This window comes from Ambystoma mexicanum, chromosome 6p (genome assembly GCF_040938575.1).
Source record: "Ambystoma mexicanum isolate Mex_15411 chromosome 6p, UKY_AmexF1_1, whole genome shotgun sequence".
NCBI lineage: Eukaryota > Metazoa > Chordata > Amphibia > Caudata > Ambystomatidae > Ambystoma > Ambystoma mexicanum.
This window is the reverse complement of record NC_090935.1, coordinates 234,999,217-235,006,529: the sequence shown is the minus strand read 5'-3', so window position 1 is coordinate 235,006,529 and position 7,313 is coordinate 234,999,217. Positions and strand designations below refer to the sequence as shown.

Sequence of the window (7,313 nt, the reverse complement as noted above, 5' to 3'; positions counted from 1 at the left end):
ACCCTCCTCTGCCTCCATTGATAATGGATATTGTTTTAGCCTGGCTAGCACCGCACCTAACTTCAATGTTATATGCACAGGGGTCACGTCTTTTAGTAGTTCCACATTATGTGGATTTGTAGTCACATGTTGTATATCTTCGTCAAGAAATAGAGGTCAGGTTAGTACTGCAATCAGAGGGCACTGCACCCTTATTATTATTGACTATTATGTCACAGGGGATACTATTTTACCATCTTTGTCATTGTTCTCAAACAGCTTTTCATCCGTCACTTCTTTTAATTGTACTATCAGATCTTTACAGAGCACTGTGCACCACTCACAACCATCCCTGTCAATTCCTAGCAGGATAACCCTCTTGTCAGAAACCAACAATCTCTTTAAATAAAACAACAATATTGTTCCCTCCACCACCTCAGGTGACACAACTGGACGAAAAATTAAATCTGTCGGCACTCGCCAACACTGCTTGGCAATCTGAGTCACTGCCTCCACAAGCACAGTAATACTTAAATGAACAGGTCAGGGTCCACGGGAATCCCGCAAACCTCAAACTCCCTTCTTATTGTGCGTATTATCAGCATTGCCCGTATCGCACGTATCCCAGGTGTGAAGCAAGCTATATCGCAATCTGTAAACGATGTTGTCAGGTTTAATTTGCTGAGCAGGTTCCTGCCCAGCAAATTGACAGGGAACTTTCAGAATATAGCAAGGGAGCCCGCACCACCTTCCCTCCCACTTTTAAGTCCAGCTCCTCAGTGTATGGAACCGTGGAAATAGCCCCAGAAAATCCCTGCAGTTCAAGATATTTGCCTGATAATGGAAAATTCCCCTCCATGATGAATGATTGTATTGCATCGGAGTCCACCATAAATATGAACTGGTTGTTTCCTGTATCCGCCCCCACCAAGGGTTCCTCTACAGGGTGGATGGTCATTGACAAGATAGGACACGCAAGTGTTCTCTGTGGGCTGTCCTATTCAGGGTATATGTTTGTTCCAGGGAACAAGAAGGGGTTGTCCCACATTACTGCTGCTTCTCTGAAGGGAGCAGTGGTCCCACTCAGTACCCTATTGATCATGGTAGCACTGCCCTGCTGCTGCTCTGGTGGGTGCCGCACCTTCATATTAGATGTTTAATGATATTGATCATATGTTTGGTGTTGCCCCTGTGAATACCCTTGGTTCCAATACCCTTGATGCTGTTGCAGACACCCAAGCCCTTGGGGATCTTGGGGCCTGGGGCCCTGCGGCTGTGACCCATAATTGTACATCATTACAGGCCTACTCCTGCACTCCCTTGCAAAATGCCCCCACCTTAAACTATTATAAGGTTGTGATGGTCCAAACCCACCTCTTCTGGATCCTAATCATCCTGCTCTTGTACCTCGGAAGCCCCCTATTCTTCACTGCGGTCCTCCCTGCTGCCACTGTGTGCTGGGTAACTGTTGCTTCGTGCCAAACTGTCTGTGTTCCCTTTCTGCTCAGGGTGCATCGATGGTGGTGCTCACAACTTGTTGGATACTCTCTGTCCCCTCTACCTGCATAGGCGTCACCACAGGTACTAGAACAACCTCTGTCTATTTCTTTTATACCAATTTTGCTTCCTCTGCCTGACGCCTTTGAGATGTCTACCTCTCCCGTTCCTTAATCCTTTTTCAATGATGCACTATTATACTCTGGATCTCCTGCCACCCCTTTGCCTCAACACCCACAATCTTATCTAATGCCTTATACACTTCCTTTGGCTATCCTCTCTTTACAATAAAATTGAAAAATGATATTGAACAATCCAACTGTTCTCCCGTTTCAGCTCTCTACATCTCTTGTAATTTAAGAATAAATTAAGCTGAATCCTCATCAGCCATTGTACACTGCATCAGGGACTGTAAATCGGGGATATCCGGGAAGGCTCTCCATAATGCATCCCACACCTGTGCTCTAATTCCATTAAACAATGCTCTATCATGTTCATCGTCCACCAGAGTTATACCCGGATACCTAGCTTCAACCCACACATCCCCAGCCTGGTCCCCAATTATAGCAACCAGAAAGCTCTTACTATCACCCACTGCCAGGGGCACCCCCGTTGTTTGCTTCTCAAATGCATATATCCACTTGCTCTCCCCTGCTGTGAGCTGTGGGCGAGCCTTAATTAAATTATTCTTATCCATTGGCAGCCAGGGCACATACTGTGTTCTCCCTACCCCCTTACATACCAGGTGAATCTGCATCTTTGCCCCACTTTCCACACCCTTCTTCACAATTCCCCTTTTTCTTGCTAACACCATTTGGCCGGCCCTACTCCTCAACCTGCCCCCCCAATGTGCCTGCTGCTTGGAGGTATTCTCTGCTGCCTCTTCACCTCTTTCTTCTTCATAGCCCTGTTGCTCGCAAACAAGTCACTGTTTTCCTCCCTCTCACCATTTCCCACTACTGTATTGTGTCCAAAAGTGTCCATTTACCTGTGCTTCATTCCTTTTCAACACATACATTTCTTATTCCTCCCTTATCCATTCTGAGCAAAATATCTTGTGATCTCCATTCTCCTGATCTATTTTGCTGTGCCCCTAAATCGGCCACTTCTCTTGAGGATGCATGTATCCTGTCCAGTTCTGTGAACAACTCTGATAACCTGTCTTTGCACTCTCTTGACCTGACACCCGTGGATGCCGTCCTTTCAGGTGGGTTTATATATGCGGGTAGGGGAGCAGTAGCCTGTGGTGTTACTGGTGTTGAAGGGGTCCCTATCACAGCTGAGGGGGTCCCTATCACATCACACCCTACAATCCCCTGTGCTCTGCTGATGCCCCCATCCTTCTCCCTTTCTGCAAATTCCATCTCTCTGTCTTTGTGCCCCTCTTGCATCCCTTTCGTCCTCGAACATGCGCCAGAGGACAAAAAATGTCTTTTCTATTCTGTAGCTGTTTCCCCTTATACTCAGATACAAAAAATGTGGACATATGTACTCTGGCCATGGATTCAGGACATCCACCCTCCTCCCATCTCGGTGATTTACGACGTATGGTATTTCTCCACCCTATCATGGTACAGTGGCAGGGCCTTATACATACACTCTAGTGTTGTTCCTCCACCCATGCTACTGCTGTCTATTGTCTTGGTAATCCCGCAAAGCCCGGCTAACGTGCCACGCACACTGCCGCTGCTTGTAACAAGAAAAAAGGAAAATCAACCTTCACCCTTTTCTGTTCTCCTCCCCCACGCCAACACACTACTTCACACAACCATTCAATGACCCACCACGCCACGACACACACAATTAATGCCCCTCCTAGAGCATGTTCTTCATCCAATGAAACACGAATATAATAAACTGAAATAACAAGCTAAAATAACAACCACTACTTGTTCCAGGCTTATTACCTATATGAGACCACTACATTTATTTCCTTATTCCTCCTTTAAATAATATATTTGTTTGTGGTACCACCATCCTTTCTCTTCCAAGGAAGGGCTACCTGCCTATCTTTGCCTTACCTTATAATGACTTATCAAAAAATCTCTTCACAGTACAAACACCAACAAGAAATAACACAAACCACACCCATGTCACATTAACGACCTCACTCTCCACGTGCTCACAACTCTCACACTTCCTCATGCACCTGTCCCCTATTTGTTATCGATTACAAGAGTCTACTCACATGTATGTGCTCACCCGAACTCCTCCATCATGGGGTTCCAACACCGGCTTGCACTCTCCTATGAGCCACGCCCCGCTTAAAGAGCAGAGAGGACTTCTCTTAAAATGGCTTCTGTTATACCACTCGGAGCACATGTTTTTTCGGGATCGGTCACTGTAGGTGGGCGTGTCTCCTTCTGGAGGGGCTGCCTGGAAGCCCCGCAGGTACGGGGGTGCTGGGATCACGTTGGGGTCACCAATCAAAGGCAAGTCCCTGAACATTCACAGCAGAGAGAATACAACTCGCTAAGGAAGAAAGGCCCAAGTCGATCTTGTATGGATAACAAGTTTTAATTTCATACACAGATGAGCGCTACAGCAAACTACTCTGCTGCCAAGAACGTTTTGCCAAAAAGTAGTACAAGCAGAATCTTGTAAAGAAAAGCATTGTCACTGATGACGCAATATATACAGTTGAAGTCTGCGCTACTGGTTTGTGTGCACCTATACATGATCCACCTGTTCCATAAAAGATGCCAGGTCATTAGTTCCAGCCCAGTCCATCCGTCTTCCATCACGTGGATGCTGCAGTGATCATCTTCTTCTCACGTCGAAGATCAAAGAACAAATTAACTACACTCCTATCACTATCCTACTTTGTCTTTATACTGTGCGCCTGATAGATTTTAGGGCTAGCTCAAAGGAGGTTCCGGGGCACTCTGACCTCCACACACATTTCACTCACTCCTTACCGCACCATCTGGCTCCAAGGTCTCCACCCTGATTTTGAACTATATCCCTCCTATTACCTCGCATTACAAATCACATGGTTGTAATTCAAAGACATGCAATATCTGTGCTCTTTGAGCATTCTGGACATGTTTCTTTTAGGTTTGGTGGTCAGAGGGCACCTGGTGCCATGGAATTCTGGGGTCTTCGGGGTCAGTCAGTTATATGGGCTATACATCGTGGTTGCATGGGGCTGGGCCGGGTCATGCTTTGGCCAGTGTGAGATAACATGCACACCAGGCACCAGTCTCTGATCATTGCCTTGTAGGGCACATTCCTCTAAAAAACACATCTTTGCAACGCTGTTAGAACAATGAATAGATGTTGTGGCAGTTGGGGGTGTGGACTGTCCTTGTGGGAGCTCGGGCATGGTGGAGATTTCCCTCATTTCACAATTTAGGCCTAGTCCATGCAATTCTGCATTCGCCACGCAGGCCTTGTCACTAAACTACGATCACTAACATCTATGCAAAATTAGCAATGTTGCTCACGCTCTGCGCTACACTATGTGAGTTGATTATATTTTATTATATTGAGGTGGGGTGCTAATATATTGGGGTGGTCTTTTCACCGCCCCTCCTCACCGCCCTGGCCCTTCATAGAGCTTCAAATGCATCGCGCCTCATTCTAAAGTGCTTACGGGTGTGTGACGGGGCTGCCCCCTTCCCTACAAATCTAAACTCTTCCAGCAAGCCTTTGAAATGAGCCCACCCAGTCCTAGCTATGTGACAGTCCATCAGTTTTCCTTATCCATTGCATATGGCTCATAGGCCACAATCAGCAAAGCACTTCATCATCAGTCATATTTCAGCCTGGGTAGACTCTTCCCAGCTCAACATGTTATTTGTAGTTTCTACAATGGTATTTTCTGTGTCACCAACCATGTATTCCAGTCACAGGAAGACTAAAGCCTGACCCTCGCAGTGAAAGAAATGGCCACACCTGCTGATTCTTCTCCCCCACTTTTGCCCACAGGACAGTAAAGTTTACTTAATATAAATGTACAAGATTTTTACTAAATATTAATCTCATGTTCAAGACAGAGTTATATATAACTGCAGAGTCGGAATTGCGCGCTCCGTCCTTGTGTCTTTGAGACCACAGAGATGAGTAGCAAAGTCTCCTGCGACACCTTGTATGAAGGGATGAAGGAGCTCCTTCAGGGGTCCAATCAGAAACCATGCAAGTTCTTCGAAACTGTGGAGCTACAGATCAGTCTGAAGAACTATGACCCCCAGAAGGACAAGCATTACACAGGCACAGTCAGGCTAAAGGCTTTCCCTCGCCCCAAGTTCTCCGTTCGTGTCCTGGGAGACCAGCAGCATTGTGACGAGGTTAAGGCGGTCGACATGCCCCACATGGACATTGAGGCTCTGAAGAAGCTAAACAAGAACAAAAAGATGGTGAATAAACTAGCAAACAAATATGATGCCTTCCTGGGCTCAGAGTCCTTGATTAAGCAGATTCCTCGTATCCTTGGACCTGGTCTGAACAAGGATGGAAAATTCCCTTCGCTCTTGACCCATAATGAAAACATGGTTGCGAAAGTTGATGAAGTAAAGTCCACCATCAAGTTTCAGATGAAAAAGGTCCTCTGTCTTGCTGTTGCGGTTGGCCACGTGAAGATGATGGACGATGAGCTGGTGTACAACATTCATCTTGCTATTAATTTCCTGGTGTCGCTGCTGAAAAGGAACTGGCAGAATGTGCGTGCTCTTTACATCAAGAGCACCATGGGGCAACCCCAGTGCCTGTACTAAATCCTGCAGTTATGAAAATAAAATGTTATAAAGCCTGAAAAAAAAGTCAGAGTTAATTTTTCTTCAGCCCCTCTTGCATCCCCTTCATCCCCTGTGTCCTCGAACATGAGCCAGAGGTCTAAAATGTATTTTACAAAAGCCTGCATTAAAATATGCACAATATATTATGATGATTGAATTAAATTTTTGTATTGTAATATGCACTATGTATTATGATGGTTGATTTAAATTTGTCGAAGGCCCCACATGAAGAAGTAAAACCTCACCACAGCATTTCATTCTATTTGTTTGTCATGTGAAAAATGGTCAAATTCAATTGGAGTCTGGCAAGACCTATTGATTTAATTTTCCAAGACAAAGAAATGCAAAGGTCAGTTCTTTGATACAATAAGGCCCACCATTTATCAGTCACTCATCTATTGGCTGAGGCGAACAAACGGAAGTGGGTATTCAGAGCATATGCTAAACTTTAAGTAAAATACAAGAAATACATGTGCTATGTTCAAATAGCCACAGTTGTGTGATGTATCAAAGTTTACGAGGAAAGCTGGATCAGTAGGCTATGGGTTTGTTCCTTAGTAAGACAATGCATCAAAAGACCAGATTTCTATGCAGCCCTCGGCCTGTTTACCTGTGGCAAGGGAATAATTAAAACATTTTTTGTGTGACTGAATTACAGTGTATTTATGAATTTACATGACATCTAAATGAAATCACGTTATCAGCCATACCTTCTGAAAGTGGTGCTTGATTTAAAAAACAAAAATAGATTTTAATTTAGCAAAGCAATCCACATTATACAGATATAATGACGACATATCGATAAGTGCAAATTATTAATAAATGTACCTATTTCAATGTGTTGCTCATATTACCAGTTATTGGAACATGAAGGATGTTTGAGATTTCAAATATGTGGGCCTAAATTATTGGGCATGTCCATAACAGGAGTTTTGGGAGAAAATACATTTCATTCATATTTGTTCATAACTCCAGATGGGAGGAGGGAAAATGTCCCATTGTCACATGGCCAAATATAACCATTCAAAATAAATAGTTAGATAATTGGGAGTGTCAGTATCTGAAGAGAAGCCCAACCCAATGATAAAATGTTGCATACAA

At 44.6% G+C, this 7,313-nt stretch overlaps 1 pseudogene; it reads left to right on the top strand.

Moving 5' to 3' along the window:
- Positions 1–5,537: 5,537 nt before the first annotated feature.
- LOC138510900 (large ribosomal subunit protein uL1 pseudogene) lies at positions 5,538–6,222 on the top strand (annotated as a pseudogene).
- The last annotated feature ends 1,091 nt before the right edge of the window (positions 6,223–7,313 follow it).